Here is a 27,620-nt window from a genome sequence, read left to right as displayed (position 1 = left end):
CATCCTATTTGCAATCATTTTTTATATAACCTTATAAATAAGGTTACAGAGCGATATGGGTTGGTAATCAGAGAAAGTGTTAGATGGGCTCCGCTTCAGAATGAGAGAAATATATGTGGAGTTTATATGCTGGTGGATATAACCCCTGGACCTCAACTCCTCCACCATGCCAAGGAGGTCATGTTTAAAGAGATAAAAAAAAGTGTGTAAATAGTTCCATGTCCACCCATCCAAGCCTGGACTCTTGTCGCCCTTAGAATATTTTAACACCTCCAGGAGCTCTGCCTCAGATTTACATTTTCTCAAAAACTGTCGGGACAATTGCAGCCGACAGTATGTTGATCTAAAAATTTATCCTCTTCTCTATTTATTACTTCTTTGTTGCTCTTCTGTTATCATCATTCTCATATCCTGATGATGGATCCCATTTGGGATTTGAAACGTTGGTGCAAAAATGTTAAAACTGTGGATTCTCCGGTCAATGATTCAAAAGATTCAAGCCAGAGATCTCTGAAATCCAAAATCTTGTCCCAGTACGGGGGGGATACTTGGAGTGATATCCTTTTACTCGAAAAATCGAGAGTGAGGATAGCAAGAAGAGCAGCAGATTTACATTTTCTCAAAAACTGTCGGGACAATTGCAACCGACAGTATGTTGATCTAAAACTTTATCCTCTTCTCTATTTATTACTTCTTTGTTGCTCTTCTGTTATCATCATTCTCATATCCTGATGATGGATCCCATTTGGGATTTGAAACGTTGGTACAAAAATGTTAAAACTGTGGATTCTCCGGTCAATGATTCAAAAGATTCAAGCCACAGATCTCTGAAATCCAAAATCTTGTCCCAGTACGGAGGGGATACTTGGAGTGATATCCTTTTACTCGAAAAATCGAGAGTGAGGATAGCAAGAAGAGCAGCAGATTTACATTTTCTCAAAAACTGTCGGGACAATTGCAGCCGACAGTATGTTGATCTAAAAATTTATCCTCTTCTCTATTTATTACTTCTTTGTTGCTCTTCTGTTATCATCATTCTCATATCCTGATGATGGATCCCATTTGGGATTTGAAACGTTGGTGCAAAAATGTTAAAACTGTGGATTCTCCGGTCAATGATTCAAAAGATTCAAGCCACAGATCTCTGAAATCCAAAAACATTGTAGAGTTTCGAGTTTGCATTTGCATCAAACATGTTGGGATATAGTTCCACACCCCATATAAGATCCTCTGCACACGTGTCATCTTTTTTACTGTAGGCCTTCTAAAAATGTGAGAGAACAACATTCCAAATATCCCTCTGTGACTGAAATTGATTCCCATCTACGTCTTTAATCTCCCATATAGAATTAATTTTTCTCCTGTGATTTGCAAATCTATGGAAAAATTTTGTGTTTCGGTCCCCCTCCCTAATCCAAATGGCCCTGCTCTTAAGGCACTAGGTGGATTCATTAATAAAGAGAATATGCTTCTTTTTTAGTTCTAGTTCATGAATACGGTTTCGAGTAGCATCCAGGAGGCAGTGAGTACTCATTTGGGGACGAAGAGCATCCAGTTCTCGAATAATATCATGAAGATCCTTATTCAATTGATATTGCTTCTTCTTCTGCCAAGTTTTTACCTCCCCCCGAAGAACCCCAAGCTTATCCAAGATATGCACCATGGGAGATGTGTCCCATACCCCATTTCGAGCCCAGACATTGCGCACAATATCATTAAAATCTAGGTCATCTAACCACACCCGGTTGAATTTAAAAGGAAAACCATTTCTAAACTCCCCCCTCCTCCATTGTAAGATAATGGGTCGATGGTCAGAGATGTAATTGTTTATCACCTCAGATTGAACATTCCCAAGTCGCTCCACAACCTGCTCATGCATTATAAAACGATCCAGCCTCTTCGCAACATAAGCCATCCCCGCTCTACCGTTGTCCCATGTTGGAACAACCTTATGAGGGCATATATCAACATAATTGTATTCCATAATAGCATCTCTAATCACCTCCGCCATAGGGTCGATTTTTCTGGAGTGACCCCATACTTCATCCAAGCCAACCGTTGAGTTTAAATCCCCCACAATGATGAGAGATACTAGCTCCAGAATCCCTGATGTAATCAACTTGTCCTAGAAAACAACTCTATTCTTGTATGGGGCATACACATTGAGAATATGAATGCGCCCCATAAGTCCTCTGATATGTCCTTCGAGAAGGATACCAACAAAGCATGAAAAATCCCTGACCTTGACCCATCGAGGGTCCCAAAGAGCCACTAGTCCACCCGATATATCAGTAGCAGCCGTGGCAGCCATATGTTACTCCGAAAACATCTTCCTGAAGTATTTAATCACATGTGGAACCGAGTGCATGGTCTCCTGTAAGAGTATGATATATGGACGAAAAGAAAGAAAAAGTTGTTTGAGGGCCAGATATTTCGGGGCAACCCCCAAACCTTGGATATTGAGAGATATAATGAAAGTCATGATAAACCATGTGCGGGCATCCATACTCTAAGGGCCTAAGAAGAGGGAGTATTAGCAATAGGAACCTCAACAAGGAAGCGGTCATTTGGGGAATTGAAAGGGAGAGGCCTGACGCGCCCACGAAAATGTCTATTGTCACGATTATGCTTTCGATGGACGGTGATATTGCTCGCGGAGGTGGGGCTGATGGGGGGGAGGAGCCAGGTGGTTTGTGGATAGTAAGAGTACAAAGATCCAGGGTCTTCCTCTGTAGAAGAAAGTCCAGATCACTACCAACAGAGTTTGTAGGGGAAGCAAGTGGCGAGTTAGGCGGTGTAAGGCTATGCCTAGGCCCCTGGGAATGATGTGTGAAATGAGTGGGAGATGGTACAGGAGCATAAATAATATGTGAAGTTGATGGCACGTCATGTGACGTAGTAGGGGGAGGAATAACATTACGGGGAAGAGAGTTTCCCAGAGGGGAGTTTGGAATATTCAGGGGGGAGGGGACATTTTCTAACAGGATACCTGACTCATTAGAAGGAAAGGGGATGAAGGAACAGTGATGGGTGAAGAACCATATTTTGAGGACCGGTAAACAAAGGGTTGTGAAGAAAAAGGGGTATTTGAATAACCTGATTTATGCCAAGTATCATTTCCAAGATGAGGTGCCCCACTTTTGTATCTGTGAACACCATTGTCATTTTATGAAGACACCGACGCAACAAAACAATTCCACCCATGAGTCGTATGTTACCTCCCAGACGTCAAGGGCAATGCGCTACAAGGTGACCAATGTGATGACAATTTAAACATCGAAAAGGAATCCCCCAGAAATCTAGGCATTGGGTCAAATGCGTGTCCCCCAAATGCAATTCAATATGATCAAGAAAACCACCTCTATACTCCTTAATCAGAATCCAGACAACTCTTTTATCCTGAGCCCCCAAACACCGTGGATCAACATATACAAACTTACCAATAGAATTTCCGATGTCCATGAAGACCTGCTTAGTCCAGAATTCAATAGGCAACCCCGACAGTTTAACCCAGATTAATTTATTCTGTGGCGTATCTTTCAGAGGGTTAAACCCAATATACCAGGAATGGAGCGCCAAAAAACTTCTGCCTTTTATCCATAGAATGGCCTTAATTTTCATTAAGTCATCCTAGCTGAGAAAGTGAAAATTGTACCACCCTCGCAACAGTCTCACCACAGTAGGCATGTATCCCAGCGTGGATTTCCATTTTGAATCGACCCAGATACACATCTCAGCTTCACTTAGATCCACAAAGTGCCACCTACCAACGAGAGCCCTCTTCTGCAAACTGGTAATATGATCAATCAACACATCATGGCTAAAAACCAGAGCAGGTGTCGGGGTGGTGATCTTAATAGAACGTTGTTGACACTTGGATCGTCGTCTGATATCTGTGTGATCGACACCATGCAGAGCAAACACCACATATGAACCATTTGGCACAAGTACAATGTCTTGTTGGGCGTGCCAAGTGTCCAGAGTTTGAGAGCCACCTCGCCAGTCCACCTCAAAAGATAGATGGATTTTTTACTCAGCCTCCATGGTGGCACGAATAAATGCCTTTGGGCAAACATTTCAGACTCCTGCACATCCATACCGCTAGAAGGGAAGAAAGTTCAATACCAAAAACTTATAAAAATGAAATATTGGCACAGCGGGTATAAAAAAGAGTGTCGTGGTAGATAATAATTAATGGAGAATGTCCAAAAATTCACCGCCAATAACCTAGGGATCAGAAAAACACGACCCACTAAAAAAGTAATAATCAAATACTACTACATTTCCTACCATTTATATATCATAAAATAACACATTTCCTAATCAAATACTACTACATTTCCCACCAATTATATATCATAAAATAACACATTTCCTGCTAATTATATATGACGTTGATATTGATCTTTCTTTCCATTAATAAGTTGATACATTGTTAATGTCAACGTTGTTTTATATAATTACTAAATTAATACATTTTAATAATGTCACAAGGATCGATAACATGAAGTACAGCCAGAATACCATGTACTTCAATTTACGATCACAAATCGGTAGTACCGCCTTTGTGAAGATTTGTACTGCGCCTCTACTTTAACCATACGCAGCGTATAATATAATTCACTCTCTTTCATTTTGATCAGTTGTCACAGCTATTCCCTTCTGGAGCTCTGTATCAGATTCAATTACTTGTTTTCTTTGCAGGATGTCGCTCAGAGAGTTACTTTGTGCAGAATGGAAGGAATGAAAGAGGACGACTCGGCCAGACATGAATATACTAAATGTATATATGTGCATAACGGTAGGCAGGCAATCGAGACAGGGACGAGTTAGGGCATGGGAGTTGCATATGCAGAAACGTCTGCTTCTGCCATTCTCATGCACTGCCTCTTCCCTGGCTCACTCATTCTCCTATTACATGCTTTTTTCTCTGCAACTTCTCTTATTTTTAAAGTTTCAGTTTTTCTCAGTAAATAACAAAGATTAGGTAAGTTGGCTTTGTGCAGAGTGAAGATTCAATCTCACGGTGATTGATCAATGCAGTTTTGTGACCATTTCATCATGTCAATGGGCATTGAGGCCATTACCTAGAATTTTTTAGATGTAATGTGGAAAAGGGTAAACTATTTCATCATTTCCATGGGCATTGAGGCCATTACCTTGAAATTTTTTAATGTAATCATATTGGGAAAAGGGCATTACCAATTCAGTGATCTGATATGATCAGATTTGTCCAAGTTCTGGTCTTGTTCAGTCTAAAAAGATTCAAATGGGCATTAGTTTGATGAATTTTTATGCTCTTGGGATTCTTTGTTTCTGAATTCACAGAATGGCTGGGTGATGAAGTTTGTATTACTATTGCCAATATTGCCTAGAATTTGGTCTCTGAATTCAGAGAATGTATTCAATTTGGTCTTTGAATTCACAGAATGTATTCAATTTTGAACAGCGAGGCTATTCATTCCTGATTGAATATGCTTTCTGGTACCAATAGATTAATAATATTGATGAGGATTTGAAGAATAAGTTGATTTATACAGATAATCATTGGTGTCACTGACTACCTTATTATTTGTGGCCAATTTTGAGGGCCTGTTACAACTGGATGAAAATTCTAAAACATGTAGTAGAAACAAAATAACAAGGGGAAATTAAGTTTAACAAAGAAACCAATATTTCTCCTTTCAATACTAGAACTGGTTTGTTAGCAGAAATGAGTTAAACCCAAATGTAACTTCATCTCAATTAGTCAGTCTCCTGCAAAGCCAAAGTTACGAAGTTATTTTATGTGAACAGAATACATTTATTTGATGAGTCTCCTGTTTACAGCCAAAGTTACGAAGTTATGTTATGTAAATACAATACATTAATTTGATGAGTCTACTGTTTACAGTCAAAGCTATGAAGTTATGTAATGTAAATACTATACATTTAACCTGCAGTACACTTAGGATGCATGTGAGAAGGACCTTTGTTGTACCTTGGCTAGGGGTTACACAAGGCACATGTACCATCCACACCAATAGAACACCATTAATGTGAATCCTCTTTTCTAAAACTTCTCTTTATAGTCTACGAAGTTCAGTTTTTGTATCAACTTGTATGAGATGAAGGAGATGCAAGATAAAGGAAATTGGAAGACCGTTGAGAAAAAAAGAAAGCTACAACACCAATCTCGCCAAGAAAGATGAAGAGCCAGATAATTAAAAACTAAGAAAATTATAGGTCCGATAGACCAATTTGGTCTCAGTGGACGTTAATCATCATCATCATGATGACCGGGTATTTGTAATTATATATTATATTTTTCAAAATTTTACATATTATTTTTTATTAATTAATTAAATCAAATATATAAATAAGATTGTCATAATAATATTAAGTAACATATTAGTGCTATTACTATTCTATTATTTTTGGTTAGCTGATGAAAATAATTGCACGTGATAAAGCTATATAGTTGTAGGCCAAACAATTAATATAAATATCATTTTTTATTTTATTTGTGTTATATATATATAAATAAATATAATGGTCTCACATGATTAACTTGCATAGTATTCTCAAAATATTCCAACATATTCGAATTGACTATATAGATGCATAATCCACATTAATATAGCACAAGAGGATAAAATTCCCATGGCGACACTGTCAATTACAAAATAATTATGGGGGTACAATATGAGCAGATATTAATCAATGAATATGGGAGGCATGGAAATTGTCTACATATTCTTTTGTTGATTTTGTTATTAGGGCAAAGGATTTAAAGTGAAATCACATAAATGAGTGGTGAAATGTTCGATAACATATGGACAAACAATAATGTTGTTTTTGAAAGGTGGATAAGGATTTGGAATTGTCGACAAGACGTTCCTACAATGAGGGGAGAACATAAGTGGGATTTAATGATAAGAGGGCTCCTCTTTATTTGTGTGTGTTTAAAAATTTGAAAATAGGAAATATGGAATTTGGATAACTATGACACGTTAGGGATCTAATGTGATCACATATGCTTTGTAGAGTCTATCATTGAGGGGGTGAAGAATCTATATAGGGAGTCACTTGATTAGCTTTTATGAGGGGTGAAGGCATAGCTTTTATGAGGGGTGAAGGCATATGTTTGAAGAGGTTAATATAAAATGAGTTTTTGGTTAGTTTCCTAAATTAAGGATATGGAGATATTGTTTGTACAACTATTCTAGAATGGACTAAATAGAGGAAGTGTCTACGAGGAGGTATTTTACAATTTCGAAGGGGTATCCATAAGATTAGTGTAAGGAACTGTAGGGTTAATATTTTCCCACATAATATTGGTGGGTGGCACTTACTAAGTTGTGTCAATAGTGATGTTAATGGGTTCTAAATATGATTTTAGAGTGGAGAAAAAGGGGAAATTTGGAAACCAATGTTTCTCTAAAGGTGCAAATAAGTGGGATTGTTAGTTGATGTTTGAGGGTGTTTTTGTTTTTTTATTGTAGGGGGAACAATGAGGAAATTAGAGGGGATGTGAGGTAAATGAGATATTGTGAGATAGAATGAGTATCATATTGAGAAGTGGAAGAAAAATGGGTAGTCACATTTACTTGAGGGTTTGTCATCATTAGTATTTAAATTTCCATTGAAGGCTTAGAGGAGGATATTACTAGTATTGACCTCAACTACTATTGATCAAGGTCTTATCTTAGTTTTGGTCATTTAAAAATGTATTCATTATATCAAGTTGTCTTATTTATTATAATATGTGCATCATACTCTAGCATGTTCTAGTATTCTATGGAATGGTTAAAGGAACTTATGTTGGAAAGGAAAGAAATTGAAATGGAGTGTTTGGATGCTTGTGAACCCATTTAGGAGGAGAGTGTTTTTATTTGCAAAAATTTTGGTGATGAGACTTCCTTGATATGCACTAGCATCTCCTAAATACCATTGTAAACTACTTCATAGTCTTTAGAGGTGAAATAGAAATGCTTCCTTTCCTTAAAGTATCCATTCAACCAATGACCATTATTTGCTTATGTGGAGAGTTCAAATTGGTTTCCTTTATATAAGACATTGATGTGAATACTAATGTCTACATATTAGCATATCATCTCATGTATAACATACTATACTAGAATATACTTACTGATGGGCCAAGAAATTAGCTTCTTTTTGTCACCTTGCTATCATAATTTTGACCACTTCTACCTTTTAGATACCTCCATAATTATCTTTTCTACACATATTTGTCACTATCCATATGTATATATGCCATCAGAGATACAAAGTTACACAACAAATATTCAAAGGTAATAGTCTATTATTCTATAGTTTTATACGTTTTCTTTATAAAAATTATTAGAAAATCAGAAAGGCAGAAATATTTTCTCTTGTTGATAATTACTTGTGATTATTATTATAATATTTCTTATTTTATTCTTTTATCTTAGTTCATCAAGAAATTACCAAAACCAAAACACGAATATCAAGGACACTAGATGTAGGTGCACAACTAGGGAAAATCCCCTATATAAGGGAAAACCCAGTCAAAAACTCTTCCTTCAGTAATTTAAAATGAGATAGACCAAGACCCTAAACCAAAAGACCTTCCTCCTCCACTAATTCAGCTCTTTCTTCTAATAGATGGTCTCTTCCAAAGTTACTAAGTGTTAACTTGTCAAATGCATCTTCAACCCAGAATTTTGGCCCCCAACTTCAGAACTTTGACCTAGCTTTAGGATTGTAGTTTCGATCTAGCAACTTTAGTAGATCCAGCTTAGCAGCTTCACATCTTAGACCTTGGTGCAGCTTCATAGCTTCGATGCAACTTCACAGCGTCGACATTAATGCAACTTCACAACTTCGATGCAACTTCATAGCTTCAATTCAACTTCACAACTTTGATGCAGTTTCACATCTTTGATGTAGTTTCCTAGCTTTGATGCAACTTCAGAATTTCGTTGCACATGAGAGAGAGAGAGAAACCCAAAAATTTCAATTCCAACTTCCTTCTTGAACTTCACACTTTTTCTTCTCCCAACTATTGCAATTTGAACTTGTATGAGATGGGTGACAAATGAGGTCGAGTTGCTCCAATATATAGGCTTCTTGTGAGATCAATTTCCCCTGCTGAGGCCGAATTTTCCTTCCTTGAGGCCGACTTGGTGGAGGCCTAAAAGACCTAAATTACAATAAAATAAGTTTCTTTTTTAACAAATAAATCCCAAGAAGGGTTCTTTACAATGTGACATGGACAAGGACACTTGACATAAACCTTAGAAGCCTGCAATGGAGACTTTGACCTAAAACAATTGACCCAAGCATGAAACCCAAGCTTTAATAAGTCAATATATATATATATATATATATATATTGGCAAACACATTTCAAATATAATTATGAAGACTGACACTAGTTACATTCTTCAACACAAACAAGTTCATATGTGGTAATTGCAGAAAGTAGCAAAATATGAAGCTTCTCTATGGACTTGTAGTAGATTTTTTGGTTTCCTCATCTCTAGGATTAGCTAACCAAACCAAGCATAGGGACAAATCACAAAAGATACCAAAAAGGTTATTTACCTAATAGGTGCATCAAAGAAGCAAACATGTCATCATTATGGCAAAGTCAAAGTTCCATTCAATGCAGTAAAACAATTGCATGGCATATCACAAAGGTAGATCAATGGAGTACTGTGAAATGGAACCATGACAAGGCATCAAAATATCATGATATCTTCACAAAATTTAGTGTTGAGAACATTGAAGAATAATATTTACATGACTACGTGTGGATATCAAGATTCATACACCTTCACTCATGAGCTGAGTCATATGATATGATCTAGATTATAGTGATAAAATAATTAGTCATCATATTTTCTTCCGATTTACAACAAGTAAACTTTGGAGACTATTATTTGTTAGTCTCTATATATTGATATCACTCGGTAGAGAGAATAATTAGATAGGTTTGAGTTTTGATTTATAGTATGAACTATTTCTCTATAATATAGTTATAGACAACTAAGTTTTATTTCATTGTGTACATTTGTGTGTGCTAGTTCATTTCAAGTTAACTTCTGAGGTTTTTCAAATCTCGTGCAACCACTAGGAGGCCCCCTTGTGCAGGATGTGCAATGCTCTTTTATATGTTTTCTTAGTATAGTTTCCTTTACTCTTATATACTTTATTCTTTTGCATTAATTCACATGCTTTGTTTCTTACAACATTGATTTATATGCTTTTTTTCTTAGCATTCAACCAATTCTTTATTTTCCATTATAATTGTTAATCAATCACATGTAAATCGTCTCAAAAAGAAACTAGAATTAGTTTAGCAATCACTTAGGTTTATTTTTGTAGTGTGAAATTCAATTTCAAGTTGTGTGAATTTTAATTTCTTTCATTGTGTCAATATGATGTAGATTTTTCATATGGAACATTCGATTGAATAGGGGTCAAATATTAAAAAAAATAAACTTAAAACAATTATATTCAAAATACTTTTGAGAGATTTTTTTGGTTAAAAATTAATTGAATTTCTGCATGGATATAGGATCTATAAATGTTTCATAAACATGATCATATTGAGCTAGATTAGATTTAATCACTTTCATAGAATAACATTTTCTTTCATGTCAATTTACTTTTAATAGAATTATAAGTTGAGTCCTTGTATACATTTTTCTTTACACTTCATAAGTTTAAAAACTCATATTAATAAAATAAAATGTCTAACCAACATTTTTGCCATCGTTGTTGGGGAAGTGTACATAGGATTTAGCTTTTAATTTAGATTTCCTTTTAAATTACACAAATTTGGAAATGAGAAATGGTAAGATGAGAGGTAAGAACTTGCACATCACATTGTGATGTTTCTCTTAACCTTAGATGTTTAATTACATTTCATTTTTGTGTACATAAGTTAGAATACATATATTGAGAAAGAGATTCAAGAGGTAGATTCATTAGAGGAAGAAATTCAATATCACAATCACCTACCACCCCCACTAGACCATGCGGTGCAGTAAGAACGACATCACCATCCACATCTTGTATTCCTTCTTTTTTCAGTAGAATAAGGAATCCCGAGGTGAAAATATCTGAAATCATAGCTAAAGAGGAACCAACTTCTTCAATAGAAATAGTAGTAAAAGAAAGAACATCCTCAATTGAGGCAATTATCTTTATTTCTCATTTAATAGGAGAACAACCAGTTGCACAAGATCTTGGGATACCTAAAAAAGACGAAGAAGAAGAAGAAGAATAAGAAGGAATCTTCTTTAGAATACTAATGGTTGAAGAAACAAAAGAAGGAAATCCAATAGAAGAACCATATTATCTCAGTTATGAACTAAATCATTGATAGAAGGAGAAGAAGAGGTATTCCCTCCTCCCAATGGAAATGACAGAATATTAGGAGGGGAAGGTGAAATACCACCACCTAGAGGTGGAAGAGGAGGTAGAAGAATGCCTCTTCGAGGTGGAAGAGGTGGAAGAGGAGGTATAGGAACAGATGGATATGGTGTCAATGAAGAAGACCCTTATGGATTTTCTATCCAAGACACTAATATAAATGTCAATATGAAGAATATTTCTCCATTTGTACTTCTAAGTTTTCATGGTATGTTAATAGAGGACCCATAAACTTTTATTTTTGAGTTCGAAGTACTTTGTAGAAGTTATGATTATTTACAAGAAGCTAAAAAGTTGAAGTTATTTCCTAGTAAATGAAAATATGGGGCTCCAAAATGGTTTATGGGATTATGAAAAAACTATTTAAGATCATTGGATGCAATGAGACAACTCTTTTTGAAAAACCATAAATATTATTGCATACAACATGATCTTAAAGAAGAAGAGTTTAAAATGAGCCAAAGAGAGGATGAAAATCTTGAAGATTCTGTAGAAATATTTGTTTATAATGTTAAAATGGAAAAACAACATAAACTATGATTAGATACTTTAAAAACCCTTTTACTTCGAGTAATTAGGAATGAATGGCTTTATCTCCTAAATCTAATGGGTAAAGGAGATGTATCCCAACTTTTGTTTGAGAAAGTTTGTGAATCTTGTAAGAATATATCACGAGGAAGGGAAAAGTATGGTAGAGGTCCTCCAGACCCAACCATGGAAAGAGTAAGTAAATCGACATTTGGTAGGGTAAGTAGAGATAAAATTAGTAAATTTCTAGAAAATTGTAAAACATATATTCTTAGGAATCTAAGTGAAAAAATAGATATTTTATGAATGCAAAATAAGAAAAAAATTGAAAATGTTGCATTATCTATATTTTTTCATAGGTGTAGAAAGAAACATCCTTTTAGAGAATGTACATTGGATAACATTCAAATATGTGTTATTTTTTCAAAAACACGTGCTACAAAGCCTTTTCCATCATTACCGGGATTGAAATCAGTCTATCAGGAGGATAATGGAGCAAATCAAACTTTAAAACAACTCTACTTTGTGACACCAATAAGACCTTGGTATCCCCAAAAACCAGATACTATGCAATACCCTATCCAACAATCGCAAACCTAACCACAATACACCCAAAGTAATTCGAATACACCATTACCTTGGAAACCTTAGATACCCCAACCTCAAAATCCATATTGACAACAAGGTTCGCAAAGATCATATGGAGGAAAAAATCCACAATATTATCCATTGTACCTTTAATATCCTCAGTATCAACCTCAACAACCATACCATACTCCTTAACCACAACCAAAATTGACTTCTAGTCAACGTAGCCATTTACATTCTACGCAATTAGCTTCAAGACCCACATAATTACCTACAAAACCAGTTCCAAACTGAAAAAATAAAGTAACTTAGCCTACTTACAATATTGAAGTTTAAAATTTTCAAACATGCATGATTGCTTCTTTCGATCTAAATGGCATTCATCTTAGACCAAGAAGAGTATTGCATAAAGATTCCCCTGTTGCCTTCGAAGAACAAAGAGAGGAAGAAGTTCCTAATAAAATAGATGACATAAAAATAAGACAAGCTTTCCCTAGTACTCAGGCATAACAACCTTCTATATCTTCACAAAATCCTCCTTTTCCAGAGAGATTAAAAATAGATAAAGATGTAGAAAATAATTGATTTTATCATATTATGATGAATACTTGTATTAAAATTCCTTTGTTACAAGAAATAAGAGGCATTCTCGTATATGCAAAGACAATAAAGGAAAATTATGTATTAAAAATCTAGGAAGAAAAACAAAAGAGCCTCCAAAGGTTCAACTTATTAAGAAGCTAGCAAATATCATGATGGGAAGACTTACATAGAAAAATATTTAGATCTAGGAATTCCTATCATAAAGATTCATATTAATAACATTGCAATCCAAAATACATCAACTAATCTATGAGTAACAATAAATGTAATGAATAAAAGTAATATGGATGAACTACAATTAAACAATATTCGATATACACCAACTATGTTACATTTATCAGATAGATCTACTATAAAACTATAGGGTGTACTAGAAGACATTCTTGTATCCTTAGATTCTTGGAAATATCTAGTCGATTTTATGATACTTACACCAAAAAATGATTTGGGTGGTCATACATTGATATTAGGCCATGAATGATGCATCTATTAGTTGTAAATCTGGTGATATGACAATCTCTAATGGAAATTTTAAAAAAAAAAGTTTACATTATATCCTCTAGCTAAAGCAATTACTTTATTTGAAGATAATGAATGGATTAGTGATGATGAAGATGATATGAAGATATACAACTTATTATAAATACCTCACAAGTAGTGTATTTTAAGTAGGATGTTGAAGAAAATTAGATAATACATCTTCTAAATAGTTATGTTTTTTCTTAGTATCTTGAAAAACAAAGTTATCATGTGAACATGTTAGAAAAATATTTTCAAGAAAAATATAAGATAAAAAAATTTTCATCACATCATTCCATGACATCATTAAATTCTATGGATAAATTTGGTAGTTCTCCTATATAAATTAGTCTAGGTAAAACTTTAAACATTAATATTAACCTAGGAGAATTCCAAAAGGATCAATTAATAACAATGTATCAAAACCATTCCTTCGTTTTTGCATGGGAATATACATATATGAAAGTAATTAATACTAATGTTTGCATGCATCATATATATATATATGAATGAGAATTCTAGGCCTATTAGACAACATCAAAGAAGGATGCATACTAACTTGAGGGAAATTGTAAAAGCAGAGTTTCAAAAAGTACTAAATGTGAACTTCATTTATACAATTTCTTACAGTCATTGGGTTTCACCATTGTCTATTTTACCAAATCATGGTAAGTGGTGAGTCCACATACTAAGACTATAGTGAATTAAATAAAGCTAATTTAAAATACCATTTTCCACTTCTTTTTATTGATCAAGTCTTAGACACATTAATAATGAAAAAATATTTTTTCTTTTCATGATGGTTTCAGTAGTTACAATCAAATTCAAATAGCACTAGAATAATAATATAAGACTACATTCACTTATCCATGGGGAACATATGTTTACATAGTACTTCATTTTGAATTATGCAGTGCCCTCGCTACATTCCAAAGAGAAGTACTAGGTATTTTCTTTGATTTGATTCATGATCGTGTTGAGGTATATATGGATATTTCAAACTGTATGGAAATTATTTAATAAAAACCTTTAGAAAAACTTGAAAATGTTTGTATTATATGTGAGGAAACTAACCTTTCCTTAAGCCATGAAAATTCTTTATGATGTTTAATGAAGGTATTTTTTTGGGACGTTACATTTTAGGTAATGGAATTAAAGTTGATCCAACAAAAAATGAGGTCATTGTCAAACTTTGGGTACCTAAATCTCAGAGGGACATAAGAAGTTTCCTTGGATATGCAGACTATTATAGGAGATTCATAAAAAAAATTACAAAAATAATTTCACCATTTTTCAAACTGCTTACTAAAGATTGTGAATTTTATTGGGATTCTTCATGTCAATTAGATTTTGATTCCTTAAAACAAAAACTTTCTGAAGCACCTATCATAAGAAGGCCAAATTGGCCCCCCCACCATTTAATATCTCTATATATGCTTCATATACAGCTCTAGGGGTTCTGCTTGGACAAAAATATCAACAAGCTCCTTATGAAATTTATTATATAAGTACACAAGGGCTTCACTAGGGGAGCAATGCCATACCATGTGCATTCATACTGGGGATATATATTGAGGAAAAAATGACATAATATATTGGGGGTAAAGTGTTTTTATATTGGTAGGTATAAAAATGGAGCTCAGAGTTAATGAAAAAATATAAAGAGGTATAAGAAAATTTAATGAAAAAATGGATACCTACAACATCTAATGAAACTAGGGGGTGTTAAAATTGGGAAGGTGTATTGAGTTCATATTGCTAGGGGGTTAAATAATGTGATCTTTAGAGGTATTTTCCAGTATGTAGTCAAATTAAGGGTATTGTTTAGTATGTCACAAATGCACATGATATGTCAGAGGTTCATTGAGTGAAGCACACTTGTATAAGTAAATATTTAACTTCTACAGAGTTAAATTACATAGTTATTGAAAATGGGCTTTTAGTAATAATTTGTGCCATCAATAAATTCAGGCATTATATCACCGAGTATGAAACGTTTGTTCATACTGAACATTTTTCCATTAGATTTAATGAAAAAACCTATAACTAATGGAAGAATTAATAGATGGATTTTATTAATACAAGAATTTAACATCACTATATTGGACAAACTTAGAAAGGAGAACACAATTGTCGACTTTCTTTCCAAAATTCAAAATAATGATACAAAAATTCTTGTAGAGGATAATTTTCTTGATGAACATATTTTTAGAATTTCTACTAAATCTCCTTAGTTTTTAGATATTGCTAACTATTTGGAAACAATAAATTTCCATCATAATTATCAACCAAAGAAAAACAAAGAGTTATAAGATTCAGCACACCTTTCTCTTATACAGAAGGAGAATTATATTGACTTGGACTAGATTTGATCATGAGAGGGTTTGTAAGAGAAGATGAAGTACTAGATACATTGAAAGTATGCCATGATGAGCCATGTCAAGAAAATTTCACTAATAGAAGAACTATATACAAAGCCCTTATTTTTGGGTATTATTGGCCTACCCATGTTAAGGATGTCAAATAATATGTCAGAAGATGTGATAGTTGTCAAAGAATGGGGAGACTTATTCAAAAAAATGAGATGTCTCTGCAACCTTAGGTACTAGTAGAGCCACTTGAAAAATGAGCTCTAGATTTTGTAGGTCCACTTAATCTAACATCTAGGCAGAAAGGTACATTCTTGTCTATTTTTATTATGTAACTAAATGGGTAGAAGCTAAACCTTTAATTTTTTCTACTAAAAATGTTGTTATAACATTTCTTTTTGAGGATATATTCACTCGTTTTGGTGTCCCGAGAGAAATTGTTACATATTAGGGTGCACAATTTACATCCAAGCTTTTCCAAAATATTTTGGAATAGTATAAAACCAAGAATAAAAATCCTACTCCATATCATCCACAAGCCAATGGACAAGTGGAGTCAATAAATAAAGTTCTTGATGCTATTCTAACCAAGACAGTTCATCTACATTGGAAATATTTCACAGATAGGCTTCCAAAAGCATTTTAAGTATACCAGACCACATGGAAGAATGGCACTGAACATACACCATACAAAATTTTTATGGAAATAAAGTTGTTCTTCCCATAGAGTTATAGGTGGAGACATTCAAAACAAAATCAAGATTGGGGCTAGATATTTTCGAAGCAGAGAAGTTATGGTTAGCACAATTGAATGAATTGGATGAAATTAGACAAGATGCTATTCAAAGAATTAATATCATCCAACCACAAAGAACAAGATGGAAGGACAATTTAATCAAGATAAATAATTTTAAACTAGGTGATTGAGCTCTCTTATTTGATTCAGAATTTAAATATTTTCAAGGAAAGTTTCAAACACAATGGATAGGTTCATATGAAACAGAAGCAGTTTATGAGAATGGATCAGTTAGAATTTAAACTATTGATGAAGAATTAGTTACTTTTTAATTAATGGGTATAGATTAAAATTATATCATAAGCCCCTAACAAGAGAAGAATTTATTCAAAATCTACAACAAAATTCAAAAATGGAAATGGTGGAAAAAGGTGATCATTCTCCCTCACCACCAAACTCAATTTATTTTTTCCTCTCTTCCAAAAATAAAAATAATAAAATAATAAAATATAAATATATATTTATGAAAACAAGGATATTGGCATAACTATACAAAGAATCCTAGTTGAAAAACAAGTTTTTGGCAATCAAGATTCTTCCCTTTTAAAATTCTTGAAAATTTGAACTTAAATTTCCAACATGAATAATTTATTTCTTTGTAGAATATCAAAATAATTAATAGCAACAACATTATAAGGCTATATTTTAAAGATCTACATCAAACTTACAATTTAAGCATAATGTTTTCATCCTACCAAGTTTATGTAGCTAGAGAAAATTTCAATAGCGATTTACAGTGAACTCCCTGAAAGCTAGCAGAGATAAACATTTAGTTTTTTTTAATCAAAGTAAAACCATAAAACATAGAATACTTAGACATTATTTTTTATATAACCTAAGCTCAAAAGAGCCAAAATATAAAATACCTCTTAATTAATTAGTGACAGAAAAATTTTCCCACAATACTTTGATTCCCAAATCATTTCATATATGATCCCACTTACTACGTCATTAAAATTAATCCCGAGATATTAATCATGAGATTGTTATCACCCCAAGAAACTCTCCTAGGTTGTATATCGGAGATGCTCGGGAACATTACAAACTCAACAAAAATGTTGGAAAATGGTGGATGAATGGAAGGAATGATGCATATTCAAGCCAAATAACCACTTCTACTATGCTTAACCCCAGACATGGGTGAACACCCCCAGACTACAAGGCTTTATACTACCAATTACTCACAGTTTAAGGAACAAGTGAACATGGAGAATACTGATCACACCAGCAGATGCACAAGACCATGTGATGGCCAGCTGCAACCAGTAAAGAGGTCTGCAAATCTATTTCCTAATGCACAGATAGGATGATAGCTCTCTGGCATTAAAACAACAAAAACCTGCATACATATTCAATAATACTTTCTAGATTCTAACACAGAGGTGGGATGACAACCCCTCTAATTCTAAACATCAAGAGCACATGAAAAATGCATGATAGGCACAACCTGGAACAAAGCAGAAGTGGGAAGTGAGCAATTAACAGCAAAAGAAGCTTGTATTAGCTGAAAATGAAGACCAAATGTTGTAGGTATCACAGTAGTTACAGTCTCCAGAAGTTGAACTTTTTACATCAAAACAATATCCATCAACCCTCATTACCTCTTGTTTTTAGGTATATATAGATTTTGTTTACAAAATATCTGCTATCCTATGCGTGGAGGGGTCATAATGGACCACCAACCACATTTACAATCTAGTATGGATCTCTGCTGCAAACTGTATGCTTTAATGGACAAAATTGGCCTTTTTAGATATTATGTTGTCATTCTTGAGCAGGCGGAGAGCCGTATGGAATAATTTCCATAACTAGTAAATGCTCAAATCTACTTGAAGTTGTCCCTTTTTCTCCTTGGCCATGCTTTCTTTTAAATGTGGTTGTTGATGTTTAACTGCGTAGAGTACTGGTGGAAGATCGCCTTTGTCCTTCGGCAGCACAGAGCATTCAAGGGTGGCACGGACATTATGGCGGAGGTACGACTAAAACGGGGACAAAACTCAGCCGTTGGATTGCGTGAATCGTCAGCGGGGAATGGTTCGCGGGTGATATCGGGAAAGAATGGAAGCAGACAAGCGATAGCCATCAGACCAGGGGTGCGGCGAATCCAATGGTCATCGCACGAGAAAGGTGTGCAGGCGTTAACGGGTGGGGGACGTACATGTGGGCGATAAGCGGTTTCCCCACATCGGTCATGGGAGGCAGGCGATATCCGTATGCGAGGGCGCGATTCAGTAACATTGCGACGTGTGGTGGACATTACGGTGGGGAAACTGCTTTCCCTGCGGGTTATTGCGTGCACAGCTTGCGGGATGAGGATTAGCGAATTCCGTCAGATCATATGGTAGGCATGATCGGATGGCGGGATCTAACATGTACGTTTATTGATTGATGTGATAGGTGAGGGCCTCGGTGGGTTATGTGATTTTGTAAAAGCGCACAGTTACGTGAATTATAATCATATGGGCGTTGAGATTCAATGTTGAAGGGTTTGACCAAATAAAGGGACTTATGCGGGGTTTTGAGAGAAAAACAGGGATAAATGGGTTTAAAGGAGAATAAGGAGAATGAAGGGGAGGAGGAAACGTAGGTAGTGGGAGTTATAAGGGTATAACGCAAATGAAGGGGGAAGGATCAAATGAACTGTTGCAAGCTCCATTTTAAAAAAAAACACACGGTCACAGTGTCTTTGACCCAGAAAAAACCAAATTATGTAGCAGAGCTAACACTGGCTCCTTCTGGGGATGATATCCTCCCTGTGAGGTCTCAAGAACTTGCAGATCAATGCCTTCTTGATGAAAACAAATTAGCCAAAATTCCTAATGTTCCATTGGGCATGGAGTCTACTTTGCCTACACAAAACTAATGAAAACAAAATATTTACAACTTTTAAGGCCAAGGACCTTAAACAACATAATTTTTCAGAAAACGCCCATTAACTGGGCCATCAAAAACTGCCTCTCCTCCCATACTTTTCAGTATGAAGGTGTTATTCCCTTGAATCTATGAAATAATAAAAGGGCATGTCCAGAAAGCATCAAACTTCCCATGATTGCCTTTCTTTTCTTTCAATGCATCCCACTTCAAAACCAAGTCACCAACCTGAAAATTATCTGTTTTTGCCTTCTTGTCAAAGGCTTCCTTGATCTTTTTCTGATGTGCTGCAACCTTTTCAACCAGTTGTTCTCTAATCTGATGTACCTCTGCTAAATCAGTGATCCTCTTCGCCATGTTTTCTTCCTCATTCTTTTCTGTTTGAAGGAATTTTGCCACAGGGAGAGTTATCTAAATTGGGAATACAACTTCAGTACCATATACTAGCTTGAAAGGAGAATTCCTTGTGGATCTTTTAATGGTCACTCTGTCAGCCTACAGTGCATACTTGAGCTTTGAATCCTAGTTCTTTTTATTATCCTCTAACAACTTCTTAATTATCCTTATCAAGCTTTTATTAGAGGATTCTGCCAGACCATTTCCTTGTGGATAATATGAGGTGGAATGAACCAGTTTAATACCCATTGAATCACACATTTCCACCAATTCTTTTGCCCTGAAAACTGCTGCATTATCTCTGACTAGTTTATGTGGACAAGCAAATCTCCTGAAGATATTTTCTGTCAAAAGCTTCATGACCACATTATGATCAGCCTTCCTTGTGGGGATTGCTTCAATCCACTTAGTAAAATAATCAGTGGCTACTAATATCCATCTGTGCTGGCCACTGGAATGTGGATTGATTTCTCCAATGAAATGTAAGCCCCACTGCTGAAAAGGTCTTTTTGCCTATATCGGTTTTAGGGGCAGGGACTTCAACTGCTGTTTTCCTTCAAATTTTTGGCACCTATCACAAGATTTAACAAATGGAAACACATCAGAAAATAAGGTGGGCCAATAGTACCCAGCTCTGAGAATTTTATGGGCTGTAGTCTTCCAATAATGGTGCCCTCCACACATGCTGGAATGAAATTGTTGCATGACCTCTATTGACTATTCTTTGTCCAGACACCTTAAAAACACTCCAGATGGATCCCTCCAGTAGAGCATATTTTCATTAATGCAATATTTAGCTGCCTTGAGCTTTATAGTTTTGGCTTGACTTGTGATTGATTCTGGAGGAATTTCTAGCTTCAACAAAAAATTAATTATTCGAGCATATCAATCACAATAAGCTAGATTCTTGGCCACTGACTGCTTTCTGTTTGGTTCAGCTGCTTCCTCTTCTTCATTTGTCTGACCAATCTCTGCATTTGTGCTCAGGAAATCAATGTCTAATGATCTGCAATTTTCTTCAGCTAACAACCTAGCAAGACCCTGACCTCTGACCAGCTTGGTGGGCTTCAGTTCTATATTAAATTCAATCAATTTTGCAATCCATTTGGCCCTTCTTCCATCAGCATCAGGTTGTATTAAGACATATTTTATTGTAGCAAAGGGTACATATCTTATTATCTTGGAATGCAAGATATAAACTATGAAAGCTTTCAAGGATTTGATAAGAGCATATGCCTGTTTTTCAATAATATCATACCTCAGTTCAGCATCCCTCAAGCTCTTGCTGAAAAATGCTACTGAATGTTCTGTGTTGAAATTTTGAATAATTTAATACATATTCAATGGAGATTATCCTGATCATTTACTATTGCGGAATACATACACAATACATAAGCTCCTCTACGTTGATCATCAATATAGCAGCATCAATAACAATAAAACATCAAGAGCATTCACACATTAACACAGTATGTAACTCGGGGAAAGCATCTCGCTAAAAACCCCACACTATCTGTATATTAATGATTGAGACCATGTAACATTACAAAGTACAATGCTTATCACAAGCAATCCAATACCAACTCCACCTGTTACACACAATACAGCTAAGATCTGATCTCCAAATCTATTCCACTGCTTGCCTGCCTCCACTGCTCAATACCTGCTCAAGAATGAATGAGAATGGTCTACCAAACTCATATTTCACCTCTAAAGAATCACTCACAATGTGTAAGATGTGAGCAGAAGCTACAAACTGGGCAAATACATGAGCAAACTCATTGGCATACTCAATCCTTTGATTGTGCAAGATCTGATGCACAACTATAGTCACAACTGATAGCAATCTGATTCTCTAACACCTATCCCTGTTGAACTGAACATGCACTGACATGCAACTGAGTTAACTGATGTATTCTATAGTTGTATTATGAGTTAATAATTAGTTTAACAACTCATCATTAGTCTATCTGCAGTTAGACTAACTACAACTAGTTTAACCAAGTCAAACTGAACACAACTCCATCAACTCCACAATCAACTCCACCAAACTCAACTGATTGATTTCTAACTGAAGTCATGCATGCAACAACTCAACTGACTCATAATAAAAGCGTACTTCCTTCTGACAGCTGCATGGGCCACATCTGTAGCTCAAACTGAAGTGCTGCAAGAGAATAAGATCAAGTTTATAGTCCAAATATTATTATGAGACAATAATATTTGACTTTTCTATTTTTGACAGCCAGTCTAAAAATAGACTTTGATCACCCACACTGTGGTCACCCACACTTTGGTCACCCACATTGTGATCACTCACACTGTGATCATCCACACTGTGATCAAAAATAGACTTGCGCCATAATTTGCCTGCGGGCCCACTTAGTGAAGGCGACTCTTTTCACTAAGCTCCATCATCTTGTTGCAATCTCAACACTCCCTCTCGACAAGATATGGATTATCAGCAACCCCTATCCTACCTCGGTGGTACTCGAATTTTCTCCTGGTGAGAGCCTTCATCAGAATATCAGCATCCTGATCCTCCGTTGGAATGTATGAAAGCAACATGATCCTCCGCTGCACACAATCTCTGATATGATGGTACCTGATGTCAATATGCTTAGATCTATCATGAAATACAGGATTAGACGAGAGTTTAATGCAACTCTGGTTATCACAGTAAATCATAGTAGGATCCAAATGAGAACCGAACAAACCAACCAGGATCTTCCTCATCCATATAGCCTCGCATGCAACCAAACTTGCTGCCATATACTCGGCCTCCGCTGAACTGAGTGCCACGGATCTCTGCTTCCTGTTGTACCAAGGAACTGCTGTCGATCCAATACCGAAGACCCCTCCTGATGTGTTCTTTCTGTCCATTGGGCTCCCTGCCCAATCTGCATCTGTGAAGCCACATAGCTTCACCTCATCCTCCTGTCTGTACCACAAACCATATCCCGATGTGCCTCTCAAGTAGTGCAATACATGCTTGCCCGCCTTCCAGAAGAGCTTGGTAGGCTTAACCATAGCTTGTGAAAGTTGGTTAACTACATAGCATATACCAGGTCGTGTATTGACCAAATACATCAGCGACCCCACCAACTGTCGATAAACAATGGCATCCACTTCTTCTCCCGAAGTGGCATCCTCCTTCCTCCAACCTCCAGGAAGAGGAGTATCAACAGGCTTGCAGCCATGCATGTTGAACTTCTCCAGTATCTCCCGAGCATACTTACCCTGAGAAACAAACAGTCCACCACTGCGCTGCCATATTTCCAATCCTAGGAAATAGTGAAGGAGGCCCAAGTCCTTCATCTCAAACTCTGTAGCAAGATCCTTCTTGCATGACAGTATCAACAGCTCATCACCCGTTAGAATCAAATCATCAACATATAGTACAATGATAAGCAACTTACCCTCCACCACAATCTGGTATAGGTTAGGATCCGCCTCGCTCTTGGAGAATCCAAGTCCTGTGAAATAGTTGTCTATCCGTGTGTACCAAGCACGTGGTGCTTGCTTCAACCCATACAATGCTCTCTTGAGCCTGCACACATGCGACTCGCTGCTGAAGACCTCAAAGCCTTCGGGCTGCTCAATGTACACCTCCTCCTCAATGACTCCATTGAGGAACGTAGTCTTCACATCCATCTGATGAATGTGCCATCCCATCTGCGCTGAGAGAGCAAGAATCGTTCGTATGGAAGAATACCTTGCGACAGGTGCAAAGGTCTCCTCATAATCGATCCCCTCTATCTGTGAAAAGCCTCGGGCAACAAATCTTGCCTTGTACTTCTCCACACTCCCGTCAGTTGCCTGCTTGACCTTGTAGATCCATCTCGAACCCACCACTGATTTCCCTTCTGGTCTAGGAACAATCTCCCATGCACTGTTTCTGACAATAGAATCATACTCTTCCACCATGGCGTCTACCCATGCGGGATCCTCCACATCTTCCTCGAAAGAGGATGGCTCAGTCACAACACACTTGCTCATCAGAGCCATGTATCCAGTGTACCGATCAGGTGACTGTCTCTGCCTGCGTTGGGCTGTAGGTGGTCCTACAACTTTCTCTGCATCTTGAGCCAGTCGCTCAGCTTCTGTCAAGCGCTTTCGCCCTCTGATGGTTGGCGCTGCATGAGTGGTCTCTTCCACTCCATGAACCTCGTCCTGTGGCTGATCCACATCCTGAAGCTCATCCTTAGGAACTAATAGCTCCTCATCTGCATGCAAGTGTAGCTCCCTCTCAAGCGAACACTTCATGGCTTTCTCCTCCTGAAATTGTATATCCCGTCGCACAACAGTTTTACCACTGTCTGGCAAATACACACGATAGTTGTGGGGCGTATCAGTGTACCCCACAAATATCCCAACCTCTGCGGTCGGCTCCAACTTCTTCCTGGCATCCTTCGTCACATGCATGTAAACGTTAGCACCAAAAATCCTCAAATGAGAAAGATCAGGCTTCTTACCAGAATAAGTCTCCTCAGGTGTACTCATGCCAAGTATCCTATGAGGACAACGATTCTGCACATAAACTGTTGTATTGCATGCTTCTGCCCACAAGTGAAGGGGTAGGCCCTGATCATGCGACATTTCCCGTGCAGCACCCACAATCGTTCTGTTCTTCCGCTCAGCTACCCCGTTCTGCTATGGGTTATGGGGAGCTATGAGCTCTCTACGAATCCCTTCTGCCTTGCAGAAATCCTTGAACTCGTTCGAGATGTATTCACCACCATTATCGCTCCTAAGAGCCTTCACCTTCTTCCCCGACTCCTTCTCGACCAGTGCTTTGAATTCACAGAACTTTGAATATGTCTCGCTCTTCTTCTGCATGAAGAAGATCCAGCACTTACGAGAGAAATCATCAACAAAAATCACATAATACCTGTGTTTTGCTGTCGAAGCAACTGAGAAAGGTCCACACACGTCTGTGTGAATTCTCTCAAGGATCGTCGTGACGCGACTATCCTTCTCGTGAAAGGTGGCTTTCACACAAACTTCCCCAAAGTACACCCCTTGCACTGATCTGACTGCGCAAGTGTGCCTTTAGGAAGCCTTGTAGTGATCTGCTGCAGTATCTTCAAGGCTCCATGGTGAAGGTGACCCAATCTCCTGTGCCACAACTCGCCATCATCCCAGCTCACCAATCCTTCTGCCTTGCTCGCCATTGCTACGCATCCATCTACATGCAACTGATAAAGGTTCCTCACTCGAACCCCTATCTTCCGGGTCTCACCAGTTGTCTTGCTGTGCAGGAAAGCCTTTCCCTCGCTGAAAACAACATCATACCCCTTGTCTTCTAACATCGCCACTGAGATGATATTCTTCGTCAATCCTGGAACATGCATGACTTCCTTCAATATGAAGGGTTTACCAGACTCCCTCTCAAAGGAAATGGTATCGATACCGGTCGCACTGTATCTACCATTATCTCCCATCTCGATGTGCACTCCAAGATCTTTGTCCTCTAGATCAGAGAACAAATCTCTATCTCCCGTCATGTGAAAAGACGCACCACTGTCAAAGAACCACACTGATCCCATCACACTTGAAACGAAGCATGCGATCAATGAAAAATCAAGCTCAAATTGTGAGGCTAGAGCCTCTCCTGCTGAAGATCTAGCAGCCTTCTTGTTCTTCTTCTTCTGCGGACAATTAGTGGCATAGTGTCCATGCTGGAGACAGTGAAAACACTTCACCTTGGACATATCCTGCTTCTTGCCTTTCGCACCACACTGAGAAGCTTTCTTGCTCTTCCCTTTCTTTTCTTTCGCAGCCAAAGCACAATTCTCTTCATCAGCTCCCTTTGACGAAGATCCGTCCCTGGTACTCTGCCTGATCTCCTCCTGCACAAGATCTGACCACAGTCTTTCCCATCCTGGCAATTTCTCTCGACCATTGACAGAGTCCTGATAGGAATGCCAACTCTTCGGAAGACCAAGGAGAGCAAGCTCACCAAGTCCTCATCATCGACAGTAACCCCCACACTTCCCAGCTCATCTCGACACTGAGTGAACTTCGTGAGATACTTGGGAATACTGTCACCCTTCTTGCATTTGATGTTTCTAAGTTTATCTTTGAGCGCCAGCTTCCTCTGATCGCTCTTGCTTTGGAATAATTCTGTTAATGATTTCCACATCAAATATGGAGTAGCCTTTCCATGGAGGCTGGACACAATGTGATCCTTCATGCCCTCCAACAGAATCCTTCGACATTTTTCGGTCTTCTTTTGCCAAACTTCTGCCTCAGCAGCATCAGTAGGCTTTGGGATATCCGTATCTATGAACTCCTTCAGCCCGTTATCATCCAATATTGCCTCCATCCTGTCCTTCCATGCAATATAGTTTGAGCTGCCCTCAAGAGCATACTCCAATCGCAATCCGTTGAAAGACATTGCTGTGTTGTCACCAAGAAAACACTGCTGCAAATTCGAATTCCACCAGCAACCAACTCAACCGCCTCGGATCTAAGATTCGTGAGAACACAATATTTCTCGTACAGAGATTGACTATATGGGCATTCACCGGATATCTCACCTTCCAAAGGAAGGATGAATCCAGAGGCTACCTGGCCCAATTACAGACTCTACCTGAAGAAATAGAATGTAAACACTTCTTGAATAGTAGATCTGATGATCAACAGCTCTGATACCATGTAGAAATTTTGAATAATTTAACACATATTCAATGGAGATTGTCCTGATCATTTACTATTGCGGAATACATACACAATACATAAGCTCCTCTACGTTGATCATCAATATAGCAGCATCAATAAAAATAAAACATCAAGAGCATTCACACATTAACACAGTATGTAACTCGGGGAAAGCATCTCGCTAAAAACCCCACACTATCTGTATATTAATGATTGAGACCATGTAACATTACAAAATACAATGCTTATCACAAGCAATCCAGTACCAGCTCCACCTGTTACACACAATACAGCTAAGATCTGATCTCCAAATCTATTCCATTGCTTGCCTGCCTCCACTGCTCAATACCTGCTCAAGAATGAATGAGAATGGTCTACCAAACTCGTATTTCACCTCCAAATAATCACTCACAATGTGTAAGACGTGAGCGGAAGCTACAAACTGGGAAAATACATGATAAAACTCATTGGCATACTCAATCCTTTGATTATGCAAGATCTGATGCACAACTATAGTCACAACTGATAGCAATCTGATTCTCTAACACCTGTCCCTGCTGAACTGAACATGCACTGACATGCAACTGAGTTAACTGATGTATTCTATAGTTTTATTATGAGTTAATAATTAGTTTAACAACTCATCATTAGTCTATCTGCAGTTAGACTAACTACAACTAGTTTAACCAAGTCAAACTGAACACAACTCCATCAACTCCACAATCAACTCCACCAAACTCAACTGATTGAGTTCTAATTGAAGTCATGCATGCAACAACTCAACTAACTCATAAGAAAAGCGTACTTCCTTCTGACAGCTGCATGGGCCACATCTGTAGCTCAAACTGAAGTGCTCCAAGAGAATAAGATCAAGTTTATAGT

General features: G+C 37.0%; 1 long non-coding RNA gene across 1 annotated transcript; it reads left to right on the top strand.

The window, feature by feature from the left end:
• Positions 1–4,641: 4,641 nt before the first annotated feature.
• LOC149169264 (uncharacterized) lies at positions 4,642–5,526 on the top strand. Its single transcript, XR_016259372.1, has 2 exons — positions 4,642–4,801; positions 5,007–5,526. It is a non-coding gene; the product is annotated as an uncharacterized LOC149169264 (long non-coding RNA).
• The last annotated feature ends 22,094 nt before the right edge of the window (positions 5,527–27,620 follow it).

This window comes from Pinus tabuliformis, chromosome 4_2 (assembly GCF_031772625.1).
Source record: "Pinus tabuliformis cultivar Carrire ecotype Pingquan chromosome 4_2, CPIR1, whole genome shotgun sequence".
Lineage (NCBI taxonomy): Eukaryota > Viridiplantae > Streptophyta > Pinopsida > Pinales > Pinaceae > Pinus > Pinus tabuliformis.
This window is presented reverse-complemented; position numbering and strand designations above follow the sequence as displayed.